This window comes from Pinus tabuliformis, chromosome 3_1 (assembly GCF_031772625.1).
Source record: "Pinus tabuliformis cultivar Carrire ecotype Pingquan chromosome 3_1, CPIR1, whole genome shotgun sequence".
Taxonomy (NCBI): domain Eukaryota; kingdom Viridiplantae; phylum Streptophyta; class Pinopsida; order Pinales; family Pinaceae; genus Pinus; species Pinus tabuliformis.
In genome coordinates, this window is record NC_142301.1 from 323,442,013 (window position 1) to 323,459,327 (window position 17,315).

A 17,315-nucleotide genomic window follows, 5' to 3' on the forward strand; every position below is an offset into this window, starting at 1 on the left:
GCGGCTTTGCTTCATAATAAACATAGTCATTAACTGCAGTACGCGGATCCATGTCAATGAGCCAAAGTGTATGCAGAGCAGCCATGCTTGCAATGAATTCAAACCAAATTCGAGGCTGCGCGGTATTTAATTCCTCTGCCCTGAACCTGATATACCAACCTACGACGTGTACCATACAATCCTTCCGCCTGCCATCCGTCAGGCCAGATGTCTGTCCAGCGGAGTCCATCATTGAATGCTGGTAGAGTCACCCGCATCCGGGTATAAACATTTAAACTATTATATATTACTTGTTTTAACTATTATATCAATTAAATAATATATATATGAAATACCTATTAACTTTTACTTGGATAAATTTTATCTCACGCAAATATCAATGTATGAAATAATAATTATTTTTTACTTTGATAAAATTTACTTCAAACAAACACTTTTTAATTATGGCATTAATTTATTTAATTTTACAAGCAACATTTTAATTTTGTAAGTATTCCAATTTCATGCAATATTTTACAAGTAATGCAAGGCGCTCCTTTTGCAAATGTAGCCAGTTTTTGTCGCCCACCTGGAACTTGTGCGACACTCGATGTTGATCATGGTGTTGCATGTACTTAGCATTGACTCTGTCCAATATATCATGGACCTGCTGGTGGATGTGTTGAATGCACACAATGAAGCTGCTAGCCCTTTCAATTTTGGACTGAACATGAGCCGAATCTACCTGAGTGGCTACAAATGGTATGGCCACATCAATGGAGCATAATGGTTAAAATCCCAGCCCTACCTGAAAGGGGTTATGTCCTATTGAGCTATGGAGAGCTCTATTGTAGTTGTGTTGGACAAAGGGGAGACTTTCATCCCACGTGTGTGGATGCTTCGAGTTGTACATGCGCAGAATGTGTACGATCATCCTGTTGACAACCTCTGTTTGACCATCAGTTTGGGGATGGAAAGCCATGGACTTAGTAAGTTTTGTATCCATCATCGACTAGAGACTTGACTAAAATACACTCAGGAATATGTTGTCCCGATTTGAGATAATGGACTGTGTGGTCCCAAAGTGTACCCATACTTGCTCAAAGAAGAGCATAGTAGTGGCCTCTATTGCGACACTCTTCTCGTAGGCTGCTGTGATGGCCATCTTAAAGAATCTATCGACGACTAAAAAAATGCAATCGTTCCCATGCTTAGTAGAAGGAAGGCCCAACATGTAATCCATGGAGACAAATTCCCAAGGCTGGCTAGGAGTAGGTAGAGAAGTATACAAGCCTTGCTTCTTGATGGTTGGTTTGGCAATGGTGTGGGCGGTGCAAGATCTAATGTACTTCCCAACATCTTGACGAAGTTCCAGCCAATAAAAATACTTTTGCAATACTATCATTGTTTTCTCTACTTCGAAATGTCCAACGACCTGATTGTCGTGTGCCTCCCAAATCATCTTGGCACGCTCACTTGAAGGAACACAGATGTGTCCTGGGTGGCATAACAGTGCATCCTGAAGATGAAAATTTGGAACTTGCTTCCCTTCCAGGAGTGTCTGGTATATGTTGTCAAATTCTGGATTACTCTTGTAATGATGTGGCCACCTCGATGTCTCGTGCCCACAGGAGTTGAGCACAGTGATCAACGCCATGATTGGTGGTCGGCTGAGGCAATCAACAACATTATTGGTGTTGCCCTTCTTATACTTAATTTTCAAATGGAATTGTTGCAAATAGGTGGACCATTTCTAATGGCAATCATTTTGCAACTTCCCTTGTGTCTGTATGAACTGTACAGGTCGGTGGTTTGTGTGGATGATCATTTCCCTCCCCATAATGTAATGTTTTCATTGACGACAGGCCTACACAATGGAATACATTTCTTTATCGTAAGTGGGTTACTTTCAAACTATGTTTGAAAGTGTCTCACTATGGTAATCCATTGGATGCCCATGCTGAGTAAAAACCGCACAAATAGCATAGTTGAAGGCATCTGTCTCAACCTTAAATGGTTGTTGCAGGTTTGGTAATGTGAGCACTGGTGCAGAACAAAGGCGATTCTTCAACTCAGACAATGCTTGTTGTTGGGTTTCTGACCAAAAAAATCGCTTTCACTCCACCCTTGTGACTTGACTTAAAGGCCAAGTGATATGAGAGAACCCCAACAGAAACTTACGGTAGAAATTGGCAAGACCCAAAAAGATGTGGAGCTCTGTTAGAGTGGTTGGGGTTGGCCAATCCCGAATGACTTGAATTTTGGATGTGTCCACATCTACACCTTGCTCATCAATGATTTACTCGAGATATTGAACCTGGGTCGGGCCAAAGGTGCATTTCTCCAAGTTAGCACATAACTTGTGTTGGCGTAGGGGTTGAAGGACTTGTCGAATATGGTGGAGGTGCTCTTCCCAACTCTGGCTGAAGATCAAGATGTCATCTAAATAAACCACCATGAATGCATTGGTGAAGGGTTGCAAGATGTCATCCATCAGTCTCATGAAGGTTGTAGGGGCGTTTGTCAATCCAAACGACGTGACCAACCATGCAAAAAGGCCCTCCTTGGATTTGAAGGCATTCTTTCGCACATTGGAGGGTTCGATAGGCATTTGGTGATAACCTGACTTCAAGTCAATCTTGCTGAAATATTTGGCCCCCTTGAGCTGTTCCAGAAGGTCATCAATCCGCGGGATTGGGTACCTATTCTAGACAGTGATCTTGTTCAACGCCCGATAGTCAATACAAAGCCTCCAGGTCCCATCCTTCTTCTGTACCAATACAATCGGTCTCCCACAAGGTGATGAGCTTGGCCTGATGTGTCCTTTCTGCAATAGTTCTTGAATCTTCCTCTTGATCTCATCGTTATCCAGAACAGAGCATCGATAGATTAGCCCATTAGGTAGTGACGTGCCAAGGGTCAGATCGATGGAGTGCTTGACCTAACACTGCAGAGGTACCCCTGTGGGTGAGGTGAAAATATCCATATACTCCTCCATGACCTTGTCCATCTCGTGCTGTTGTGCAGAGGAGCCCTGCCTGGAAGCTGTGGCCACAACCTTCTTCTTTCCCTCGAGGCAAATCATAAGGAAAACAAATTTCTTGGATTGGGAAATGATCTTATTACTTTGATTTGCAGTGATCAAAGAGATGGAGGTAGGTGGGGCTACCTCCGGTATACGTAACAACATATTAGCCTAAGTAACAATCACAAAGCGAGGTATAGACTCATATACATCATGTCGCTTCCACAAGTATGGTTTTCCTAAAAATACATCACAAACTTCAAGAGGAGAAACATCACCCAGTACATCATCCATGAAAGGCTTGATGCTGTAGGGAAGGCGACATTGCTGGCTGACATGAAGATCTCGTCCTTGGTGAAGCCACCCGATGGTGTACGACTATGGATGTGCTATAGTCTTTAGGCCCAGTCACTTCACGACCTTCACTAAAATGAGATTTTTTTGGCTCCCAGTGTCGATAATGAACTGCAACGAAGAACCCTTCAACCCACATCTATGAGTGGAAGAGGCATTCCCCCTCCTCTGTATCTCTAGGCTCAATCTTCTGGATCTTGGTGGTGGCCACGGTGGCATTGGGCTCCGCATCAATGATCTGCTTCGCTTTGTCAGTTCCCTTATCAGGTTATGATTCAGATTCAGAATGTGTGTGTGATTTGGAAGCCTTTAGCTCAGCCACCAGTGACTACTTGGCCCGACACTTGTATTGTGAGTGGAGATCTTATGGAACTCACACCATTTTCCTATGTCCTTCTTTGTCTTCGGGGTGTTTCTCTTTGCTTGTGGCTTCAGTGGGCTATTCTCGGTAGCACTACCTTGGCTTGGTCCTTTGTTATGTGGTTCAGGGGCACCTTTTCCTTGCTTTGGATTCACAGATCCAAAGTCCCGCTTATTATATTTAAACTTCTTCTCAATATTGACAACATACCGATACGTCGTGCTAAGCAAGGAAATGTCCATGAACTCTATCTCGTCATGGATGTACTTGTGTAGACATCTGCGGTACTTGAGCACCAAATGTTGCTCAGTATCATTGATACCCAGCTTCGTGCGAAGGGTATGGAAAGTATTTGTGAACTCTGGCACATCTTGGTCCCTTCCTTGCCGTAGCATGGTCCACTTTATGTATTTGTATTTATAGCTCCTAACAGGGTAATATTGATCCTTGATGGCATCTCCGAAAGAATTCCAAATGGTTTCGGTTGAAAACAAAGAGGGTTCACTCTTGTCCTTTTGTTCACAGTAGGTTTCCCACCAATCCTTGAAGTGTGGGGCAGCTTTAAGAAGTGAAAAATCAACGTTTTCCCAATTGGAAAAGTCATGAACTGCAAAATATCCTTCCAATAGATTTAACCATTTATCTATGGTGTTTGCATCTATGAGGCCTTCGAATATGGGAATATCGAAGTTAACTTGTACCTTAAAAGGAGTGGCTCCTCTAGAGTGGCTGTTGGATGAAGATGCATCACATGTGGATATTCATCGAAGGATCTGGGCAAATTTATCCATCATCGCATCCCTCTGTCGCTCGAGGGATTCATCGAGCAACATTTTCAAAGGATATCCTGCCCCCTGGTCTTTATTTTCTTTCGCCATGGGAGGTCATTGGGTTTTTCGAGGCTGATCTTGTAATGGTTCAACCAGATCAAGCCCTAACTCCTTATACCCTAACCTCATTGGGGACATGCAAAGAAAAATAGACAAAGAGAAGACCCCTATGATACCACTGATATGAACATAAATAAGAAACAACTTACAGATATAACCATAAAAAAAGAGATGCAATAGAAAAACACTTCATTTTATTAATAGAAAAACACTGAACTATGCTTACAAATAGAAATGGAAATAAGATAGCTCGAGCAATGCTAGCTTATCTCTGAGAAGAGATGTGGCAGCTACATGCCTCTGAACTGTGTTACAATGAGGCTCAAGGGCCTATTTATTATTGGAAAACATGATAAAACCCTAAAAAACCAAAGCCCTAACCCCAGGAGATGTAACACGAAGAGTTTGTGGACCCTGTTGGGGTTAGTTGGGTAGCCAACTTCCCGAGGTCGTAACTTGTTCATATTATCTTCGTTTGGCACATACGATACCTTGTTGGAAAGGTCTCTCTGAGTACTGTAGGTTTTTACACATGCCCTTGCATATGGTTATGGGCCTACCGTGGAGCCCCAAAAAAATTGCCATTTAGGGGGTCAAAACTGCTCCGGAAGTTCACGACCCGAAAAACTACTAAAAATAGTAAATGCTGAAATGAAAAAGGAAACAGATGAAGCTGGCTAGGCATTCTAGGTGGAATAGGCGGGTGGCCACTGATATCCATCTGGATCACTAGGACACAAATAAATTATCAAACGACATTAGGAACGTACCCTCCTTGCAAGTTATTTGGAAAAAATAATTCAAAAATCCCATTAATAAGTGCACCTGATCCTTCGCAAAAGCATCTCAAATGAGGTGACAAAATATGTCAACTCTTCCTCAAAATAGAATAGAAGATATTTAGAAAAGAAAAGAAAGAGTTGCTAACACAAAGGCACCTTCTTTAGGACATTTGGTGGTCGTAAATAATATTACATGATCGAGAAGGCATCTCTGAAACTGGCATCAATCATTCATTATATCAATTTTTGTTCTTTAGATTCAATACAGGGCTTGCCTTTTGGGCAAACAACCACTGAAATCATCTAAAATATTGTTCAAACAAATGCTGGTGTGGACTTGGAAGTATGGGCCCACTCTCCTGCAAATAGCAAGTATAACCCGCAAGAGGGATGTTGTTCCTAAGGTCAAAAACAATCACAAGGCTGCAAAATTCCCTTGAAAAATATGGTTGGTATCACATCCAACCTCTGTTATATCATGTATCAAAATCTTCACCATTATAATCTCTGAAATCAACCTGAAACTAGAATTTTTGTCAATCAAACAATCTTGACATTAACATCAGTGCAATCACGAAGCTAACTGATTTGAACCTTGGATTCTACTGACTAATTGAAGGGTCAATAATGTTGATCACGTGGCCAACTTTTCTTTCTCTTCGTTCTCTCATGAACTTGTGTGTGAACATGATGGTGGGGATGCTGGTGCCCAGATCCCTATTGTGACATCTGGAAATGAATCAATAATTGAAATTTAGGCATTTCCAGTGTGGGGATCAAACCTTGTTCTCTTAATAGCTCTTTTGAATGCTCAAAATCCAAGGAACTTGCATGTGGATCTGCAATGAAATATTATCCATGGGAGAAACCTTTATAGAGCATGATAAGTAAATGTCATATTCATGTTAAGTAAATGTTAATGTGCATACTTTGAGTCTTAAGAAGACTGACTAGTTTTATATTATTGTATATAATACATATGATCTCTCCAAATGGGTTTTCCATTTTATGATGATATTAATCCTATTTTATTTAATTATTTTATAATTAATTTAAAATAATTATTTAATATTAAAATTTTGAATTTATTTCACAACTTTAATTTACCAATTACTAGAAGTTTTTCAAGTGTACTATTTGTCAGTGAATGAATATTTTCAATGTTAATGTTGTGACAAGGATTAGATTTGTTATTTGTATAATATTTTCATGTGAATTGGCAAGTTAATGTTTTGATTAATTATTTTGAAAAACCATTTCAAATTTTTTATTTTGTTAATGATAAATAGTATATATATATATATATATATATATATATATATATAAAAGAAAAAGAATGTTGAGTTTATTTTTTAAATGAAGAATTAACCACATTATTAATTTTTAATTATTTAAAATCAATTTAAAATAGTCCTTACAATGTTTTAGAGAATGATATTTCTAGCCTAAGGAATGAAGGTAATATCCTTTTAATGGGTGAATTTAATGCTCGAACTTCAAGCAACCATGCTATTCTTCTAAGAAATCATTCCAACCCTAATCCTCTTTGGTTAGACGAAGACCTTACTCTAGCTACCCTGTACAAAAGGAGCTCTGAAGACCTCAGGGAGAATTTGTTTGGGTCAGAGCTAGTCAAGCTCTGTAGTGCTTAGGATCTCATAATTTGCAACGGTCTAAAGAAGTGGCCCAATTCTAGCTAGATGACCTGCATCCATGGGCTTGGTAGCAGCATGGTAGACTATGTTATTTCTGATCTCCCTTTATACAATGAAATAATAAATTTTGACATCTTAAATGACCACGAGCCTGACTCTGATCATAGGCCTTTACTTATAACTCTCAATTTTGTCATGCATAGAGATCCCATAGAAGATAATCCTTTTAACCAAAATAACTTAATCTTTGATAGAAATAGAAACGATATCTTTCTAAATGAATTAAAAACTAATTTGCTTCCTTTATCTAGTATAGACAACATAGAATACCTCTATCATAATTTTACTACAACCCTCTCATATTCTATTAACAAGTTCTCAATTGAAGTTTCAAGTAATAAAGGAAATAGCAAAACCAACCCATGGTATGACAAAGATTGTAAAAGTGCGAGGAGAGCAATTAAGGAAGCTGTTGATGAATCTCTTAAAATTGGCAAGATAAAAATATACAAAGCCCTAACTAAAAGGAAAAAAAGGCAGTATATTCGTAAAAGACAAGAGAATCTCTTACACCTCTCTAAGGTAGATCCTAAGAAATTCTGGAGGCAGATTCTAACTAGGAAAACTAAAGGTAATACTAAAATTTCTTTACACGACTGGAATTCCTATCTTAAAAAGCTTTATGAATCTCCAAATGTCATGGATAACTTTGAAACCCTACTCACAACGAAAGAATTTTTCTCTTTAGAAGAAATTGATTTTGGGGTTAAACGCCTGGCAAATGGGAAAGCTAAAGAGATTGAAGGTTACTAGGTGGAAATATTAAAAATTGGAGGTCCTGTCCTCATCCCCTACATCCACAAGCTTTTCAATCAAGCAGTCAAGCAAGGGTTCCCTAAACCATGGACTCAGAGCCTCATTATCCCTATTTTTAAAAGTGGGGATACAAATAACCCATCTAATTATCGGAAAATTATGATCGGCCCTCTCTTAGCCAATTTATATGGTATTATTTTGGAAAAGAAGTTGAGCATATGGCTTGAAAGTAAAGGCAAGCGGGCTAAAGGCCAATCGGGTTTTAGAAGGGAGAAGTCAACAACGGACCACCTCGTTATGCTTAGGATCATTGTGGAGGAATGCCGCAATGATAAATCCAATTTCTTGTGTTGCTTTGTGGAATTTAGAAAGGCTTTCGATACAGTTCCTAGAAACAACCTATGGAATATATTAGAAGAGCTAAAGGTTCCTTTCGAGTTGAGAGTTGTCGCTATAAGGTTATACGAGAATGTAATTGCCAAGTTAAAGAACAATGTGGGGTGGTCGAAAGATATTAAGTGTAATATTGGAGTTAAACAAGGTTGCCGCCTCTCCCCTACCCTATTCGGCATTTACATCGACAATCTAGAAGGTTGTTTAGAGGAAGCAAGTTGTGCTTGCACGTTCTTAGCTAGGATAGTCATCATCCTTCTTCTTTATGTTGACGATATTGTTCTTCTCGCAAGGTGCCCATCTGATTTTGATAAGCAGCTTAGACTCCTTAAGGATTGTTGCTCTACCATGGGCATGACCGTTAACACTGACAAAACAAAAGTTATGATCATCAAATCTAAGAAGGAGACTTACGCTAATTTTATGTATGAGAATAGTAACTTGGAGGAAGTGTCTTCTTACAAGTACCTAGGAACTGATATTCATCACAAGCTCAACTGGAACTATAGCATTGAGAAAGGGATTAATGGGGGTGGAAAGCTTATTTTTGTCTTGAAAATAATTGGAAAATGGTAAACCTCGTAATGTGGGATAGAAAGAAGTTCCTCTTTGAAACTTTAGTCACTCCTGTTATCTTATAGGTTTGGGGTTGCAGCATCTCTATAGAATCCTAGAGAAATGTTGAGAAAATCCATAAGCGTTTTATAATGTATAACCTCAAAATTAAAAGCAATACACCCTATCCTATTCTCCTTATAGAAGTGGGTCTTTCCCCTATCGAGAGCTTAGCTATGACTAGGCTTCTGTTGTACAAGCACAAACTCAATAACTTAGGAGACCATAGACTTCCTAAGCTAGCTTTAAATTCCAGCCAAAACCACCTAAGGCTCAAATGAGGTTGGTATAAAGACACCGAGGCCTGGTTAAACCATTGGGAGATCGACGAGAATGTTGCATTGCAAAACATTAATAACATTAAAAATATTGTTACTTCTAAATTCAAAGAAAAAATGTGGTGTGAGAAAGATTTAGCAGCTAAAAGAAAATTAAGATATTATAAGGAGGTCATCAACCCCACCCTAGAAGATCAAAAGTATCTCGATGTTTTAACTAGCTCAAAGAATAAAATTAATATAGCCAAGATTAGAACGAACTCTCATGAGCTCCATAGTGAAACGGGTCGTTGGGCAGTTCCTAAAACACCACGGATGGAAATGATCTGCCATCTCTGTGCGAATATGAACATCGAGGATGAAAATCACTTCCTCTTAGAGTGCCCCGCGTACAACCACATTAGATCCTAGTTTCATTATCTTTATTGCAATACTGACCTTCCTAGCCTTTTATGATGTCAAAATTATAGTGACCTCGGGAGGCTTCTCACCAAGATTTTTTAGCATAGGAATAAAATCTTAAATCAAACTAAATAATTCGTTTCTTAAGGTCCGATAGACCAAAGTTTCGTCTCAGTGGACCACCACCACCCCCACCACCACCCTAAAAAAATATTTATTCAATTATTACATAATTAACTTAAAATACTAATTTATTTATTTAATATAAATTTTTGAATTTATATGGTTTCTCCATCATTTACTTTTGTATTCATTTTATAATTTAAATATTTATGATATAAAATTAAATATATATATATATATATATATATTTAATTATTAAATAATTAACTTAAAATAATTATTTAATATTAAATTTATAATTTATTTATTTAATATAAATTTTCGAATTTATATTGTTTTCCACGGGATGAGCTAATATTTTCTTATCAACCCTATGCATACTTTGAGTTTTAAGGAGACTGATTAGCTTTATATTTTTGTATATAATACATATGATCTTTATCATGATATTACTTTTATTTTATTTAATTATTTTATAATCAATTTAAAATAATTATTTTATATTGAATTTTTGAATTTATTTCACAACTTTAATTCACGAGTTATTAGAAGTTTTTTAGTTGTATTATTTTTAAGTCAATGAATATACTTAACACAGTTGAATCCCAAAGAATGATATCTAATATTTTCAATATTAATATTGTAACTAAAATTAGATTTGTTATTAGTATAATATTTTCATGTAAATTGGCAAATTAATATTTTGATTAATTATTTTAAAAACCCATTTCAAATTCTTTATTTTGTTTTATATATATATATAGATATCAAGAATTATTATTAATTTGTATTCATTTTATAATTTAAATATTTATAATATAAAATTAAAAAATATTTATTTAATTATTACATAATTAATTTAAAATAATTATTTAATATTAAATTTATGAATTTATTTATTTAATATAAATTTTTGAATTTTTATTAATGTTGTGACTAGGATTAGATTTGTTATTAGTAAAATATGTGAACTGGCAAGTTAATATTTTGATTAATTATTTTGAAAAATCATTTCAAATTTTTAATTATATATATAAAAGGAAAGAAAATGTTGAATTTGTTATTAGTAAAATATGTGAATTGGCAAGTTAATATTTTGATTAATTATTTTGAAAAATTATTTCAAATTTTTAATTTAATTTTATATATATATATATATATATATATATATATATATATATATATATATAAAAAAGAGGAAGGAAAATGTTGAATTTGTTTTTTAAATGAAGAATTAAATTATAATAGATTTATAAAAATAACATATTAAAATTATTTTGTAATAAATAATTAGTTTATAAAAAATCAAAATATAATTTTAAGTTCTAATAAAAAATAATAACTTCTTTCTCAACCATCTAAATTTGTATTCATTTTATAATTTAAATATTTATGCTATAAAATAAAATAAATATTTATTTAATGATTACATAATTAATTTATGATGAACCACACTTGTTGGTTCGAAACGCATAGGCCAAATATTTCTCTTATGTGATTTCTACCAAAAGACTTTTCTTAATTCATTATGGATCACACACGCCTGAATTCAGAATTAATTATTTAATATTAAATTTTTGAATTTATTTCACAACTCTAATTTATCAATAATTAAAAGTTTTTCAAATTTATTATTTGTAAGTAAATGAGTATTTTCAATGTCGATCTTATGACTAGAATTAGATTAGTTATTAGTATAATATTTTCATGTGAATTGACAAGTTAATATTTTGATTAATTATTTTGAAAAGGGATTTCAAGTTTTTAATTTTGTTATATATATATAAAAAATGTGAATATATAATTTTATTATAAATATTAATACTTATTATAATATAAAATTAAAAGAATGGTCAACCATGGTCCAATGTCACATTGTGACAAAGCTTTTCTCAATATGAAAACCAACCATGGTCGAGCATCACAATGTGAGAAAGATTGTCTTGATATGAAAATCAACCATGATCAACCATAGTCAATGATGTTTATTTTAGGGTTTATAATATTTATCTTAGGGTTTAATATTTAATCTCGTGGGTTTAATATTATTCCCTAAGGTTTATAAATGAATAATAAACGACTAAGGTTTAATAATAATATTATGAGCGACATAGTTAACTTCAATATCTTATTTATTGTTGATAATGAAATATTTTCTATATATCCATATATATAAGAATGTTGAAAGAGTATCACACAACTAACTTGGATCGACAAAATCCTAAATTCAAGCTAAATTTGGATTTATCAAGTACCTGAATGATCCAGGTGGATATTCGTGGCCACCCACCAATTCCACTTGGACACCCACCATTGTTTCTTTTAGTTTTTTCAGTTTCCTTAATTGTAGCACAATTTACTACTTTTAACAATTTTTCGGGTCCTAAAATTTTGGAGCCGTTTTGAGGCCCTAAACGACGTTTTTTTGGAAATCTACTGCCAATGATAATTTGTAAAATTCATCTTTTTTGTCATAGACCTCGGAGAGATCTTTCCAACTGGGTATCATGCGTGTCAAATGGAGATAATATGACCAAGTCACGACCCTAGGAAATTGGCTATCCAACTAACCCCAATGCATTTCATAAACTCTTGGTGTTACATCTCCTCGGGTTAGTGTTTTGGTTGTTTAGGGTTTGCTCTTATTGTTCAATAATAAAAATGCCCTTGAGCCTCATAGTAAGGAGTTTAGAGGCATGTAGCTACCACATCTCTTCTCAGAGATAAGCTACCATCGTCCGAGATAGTTTATTTCCACTTCTGTTTGTAAGCATATTTCAGTATTTTACATTAATGAAATGAAGTATTATTTCTGCTGCATCTCCATATTTATGGGCATGTCTGTAATTTGTTGTGTTCTTGTTTAAATCTGGAGCAGTGGTATTAGAGTGGTCTTCTCTTTCTTTGTTTTCACTTTGCATGTCCCTAACGAGGTCAGGATATAAGGAGTTAGGGCTTGAACTGGTCGAATCTTTGCAAGACCAGCCTCGCAAATCTCGGCGGCCTCCCACGGTGGATGAAAAGAAAGACGATGGGGCAAGAGATCCTATCAAAATCTTGCTCGAAGAGGCCCTCGAGTGACAAAGGAATGCAATGATGGACAACTTTTCCCAGATCCTTCAGCGGCTACCCAGGGGCGAGACATCTACTTCCAGCAGCTGCTCTGGAAGTGCCACACCCTTTAAGGTATAAGTTAACTTTAACATTACCATATTTGAGGGTCAGATAGATGCAAACGCTATAGATAAATGGTTAAATATGCTAGAAGGGTATTTTTCTATTCTTGATTTTTCCCGGCGGGAAAAGATTACTTTCGCTTTTCTCAAAGTCACCCCCCATGTCAAGGACTGGTGGGAAACCTACTGCGAGCAGAAGGATGAAAGTACAGCCTCACTGTTTTTAGCCGCACCCACTTGGAATTCATTCTGGGATACCATTAAGGAGCAGTACTACCCTGTCATAATGTATGAGGATAAATACATAAAATGGACTACGCTACGGCAGGGAAGGGACCAAGACGTGTTGGAGTTTACCAATATTTTTCATACCCTTTGCACAAAGTTGGGTATCAAGGATTCTGAGCAACATTTGGTACTCAAATACTGCGGCTTCCTACACAGCTACATCTAGGACGAGATGGAGTTCCTAGACATCTCCTCGCTTGGCATGGCATACCAATATGATGTCAAGATCAAGCAGAAGTTTAAACAAAAGAAGCGAGACTTTGGATTTGCGAATCCTAAGCAAGGGAAAAGTAACTCCAAACCGCAGAACATAGGAGAGAACCAAGGTGGGGTGGCCCAAGAAAACCCGCCAAAGCCACAAGTAAATAACAACACCGCGAAGCCGAAGAAGGACATGGGAAAGTGGTGTGAGTTCCATAAGAGCTCCACTCACAACACAAGTGAGTGTCGGGCCAAGCAGTCACTGGTGGCCAAGCTAAAGGCTTCGGAATCAGATGCATGTTCCGACTCTGAGTCAGAACCCGACAAGGGGAATGACAAAGGGAAGCAGATTATCGATGCAAAGCCCAACGCCATCATTGCCACCACGAAGATCTAGAAGGAGGAACCCAAAGATCCAGAGGAAGAGGAGCACCTCTTCCACTCCTAGATGTGGGTAAAGGGTTCCCCGCTATAGTTCATTGTCGATAGCGGGAGCCAAAAGAACCTCATTCCAGAAAAGGTCGTGAATCAGCTAGGCTTACCAACCACAACACATCCCCAAGTGTACACCATCGGGTGGCTTCACCAAGGACGGGATCTTCACGTGAGCCAACAATGTCGCCTTCCATACAACATCAAGCCCTTCACAGATGAGGTGTTATGTGATGTTGCTCCCCTTGATGTTTGTTATTTATTATTAGGCCAATGATACTTGTGGGAGCGACATGCTGTGTATGATTCAAGGCCTCATGCTGTTATTGTTACTTTGGGAAATAAGTTGTCATGATACCGGAGGTATCACTGCCTACCGCCATCTCTTTGGTTACTGCAAAACAATGCAGTAAGCTCATTTCCAAAACTGGGAAATTTGTTTTTCTGTTGATACGCCCTTAGGGAAAGAAGAAGACAGTGGCCACGACCTCCAGACAGGGCCCCTTCGCATGACAACAACAGATGGACAAGGTTGTGGAGGAGTACAAGTACATCTTCACGTCCCCCCCAGGGGTGCCTTTGCACTGTCAGGTCAAGCACTCCATCAATCTGACCCCAGGTGCGCCGCTGTCCAATGGACCAGTCTATCGGTTCTCTGTTCTGGAGAACGACAAAATCAAGAGGTAGATTTAGGAGCTGCTACAGAAAGGTCACATTCGACCGAGTTCATCGCCTTGTGGGAGCCCGATCATGTTGGTACATAAGAAGGATGGGACTTGGAGACTCTGTATTAACTATCGGGCACTGAACAAGATCACTGTTCAGAATAGGTACCTGATCCCACAAATTGATGACCTTCTAGACCAACTGAAGGGGGGAAATAATTCAGCAAGATTGACTTGAAGTCAGGATATCACCAGGTACCAATCGAACTCTTCGATATGTGGAAGACTACCTTCAAAGCCAAGGAGGGCCTTTTCGAATGGTTGGTTATGCCTTTCGGGTTGACGAATGCTCTTGCAACCTTCATGAGGTTGATGGATGACATCTTGTGGCCATTCACCAACTCATTTGTATTGGTATACTTGGATGACATCTTGATCTTTATCCAGAGTTGGGAAGAGCACCTCCACCACATCCAACAGGTTCTCCAAACACAGCGACAACACAAGCTATGTGCCAATTTGGAGAAATGCACTTTTGGCATGACCCAAGTTCAGTAGCTGGGGTACATTATTGATGAATGGGTGGTGCATGTGGATCCAGCCAAGATCCAAGTCATTCAGGATTAGTCATCTCCAGCCACTCTGACAAAGCTCCACAGCTTTCTGGCTCTTACCAATTTCTACAGTAGGTTCGTGTTGGAATTCTCTCATATCACTTGGCCCTTGAGTCAAGTCATCAAAGGAGGAGCAAAAGCAAAATTATTTTGGTATGAATCTCAACATAAGTCATTCAAAGAGTTGAAACATCGCCTTTGCTAGGCACCAGTGTTTGCATTACCAGACTTGCAACAACCATTTGAGATGGAGACAAATGCCTCTGACTATGCTATTGGGGCAGTCCTTACTCAACACGAGAATCTAGTGGCATATCATAGTGAGACACTTTCATACACTGTCTGGAAGTATCCCACTTATGACAAAGAGATGTATTCCATTGTGAAGGCCTGCCGACAATGGAAGCATTACATTTTGGGGAAGGAAATGGTCATCCACAAAGACCACCGGCCCCTACAGTTCATACAGACACAAGGGAAGTTGCAGAATGATCGCCATCAGAAGTGATCCACATACCTTCAACAATTCCATTTGTATATCAAGTATAAGAAGGGTAGCACCAATAATGTTGCAGATTGCCTCAGTCGACCATTGATCATGGAGTTAATTGCCATGCTCAATTCTTATGGGCATGAGACTTCTGATTGGCCACTTCTCTACAAAAGCGACCTAGAATTTGGCCACACATACCATACGCTCTTGGAGGGTTAGCATGTTCTAGATTTTCACCTCCAAGATGCCCTGTTATGCCACCTAGGTCACCTTTGTGTTCCTTTAGGTGAGCGTGCTAAGATGATTTGGGAAGCACACTACAGTTGGGCTGCTGGGCATTTTGGGGTCGAGAAAATGGTGGCAGTACTGCAGAAGTATTTATATTGTCCGAATCTTCGACAATATGTCGAGAAGTACATCAGATCCTGCACTGCCTGTGCCATTGCCAAATTGACCATCAAGAAGCAAGGCCTCTATACTCCACTGCCTACACCTAGTCGACCCTGGGAATCCATCTCTATGGATTACATGTCGGGCCTTCCTTCTACTAAGCATGTGAATGACAATTTTTTTGTGGTCATCGACAGATTCTTGAAGATGGTCGTTATGGTGGTATGCAAGAATAATATCACATCAAAAGCCACTGCTAAACTCTTCTTTGAACGAGTGTGGGTACACTTTGGGATCCCACAATCTATCATCTCAAATCAGGACAACAGGTTCCTCAGTACAATTTGGTCCAATCTCTAGTCGATGCTGGACACCAAACTCACTAAGTCCACAACTTTCCATCCCTAAACTGATGGACAAACAGAGGTCGTCAATAGGATGATCGTACACATTTTGCGCATGTACAACTCAAAGTATCCACGCACATGGGATGAGAGCCTCCCCTATGTTCAACATAACTATAACCAAGCTCTCCACAGCCCGACTGGCCACAACCATTTTCAGGTGGGCTTGGGATTCCAGCCACTATGTCCCATTGATGTGTCCATGCCATTTGTAGCTACTCAGGTAGATTCGGTTCATGTCCTGTCCAAAATCGATAAGGAAAACAACTTCATTGAGCACATCTAACATATAAGCCAATAGGTCCATGACATTCTGGAACCAAATGCCAAGTACAAACAGTGACATGATCAACATCGGGTACCACACAAGTTTCAAGTGGGCGACAAAGTCTGGTTGCATTTGCAAAAGGAACACCTTACCGGAACCTATCGGAAACTCAGACCACTCTGATATGGTTCTTACACCATTACCAAGGATATGGGAGACAATGCATTTGAGCTCAGCATTCCCCCATTCCTTGTCCTGCACCCAATGTTCAATGTGGACCACCTTCGGCCATACTTTCCACCATTACTAGACACATCCGACATAGCAGAACAACTCACTCCAACAGAGTTAAATCAAGATTGCATGGAACAAGATGCAACTGATCGATCATCAACATGCAGATCAAGCACACACGCTAGCAGAAGATCCAACTGTATCGAGTTGTCAAAGCAGGCCAACTCCTTCACCATGGCAAGTGGCTCACTAGGGACCAAGTTTAGTAGAAGTTTCCTCATCTCATGGAGGAACTCAACGCAATGGGGACCATTGCTTCCTAAGGGGGAGGAATGATCCAGGTGGGTATTGGTGGCCACCCACTGATTCCACTTGGACCCCCACCATTGTTTCTTTCAATTTTTCAGTTTCCTTAATTGTAGCACAGTTTACTATTTTTAGCAGTTTTTCGGGTCCTAAACTTCCAGATCCATTTTG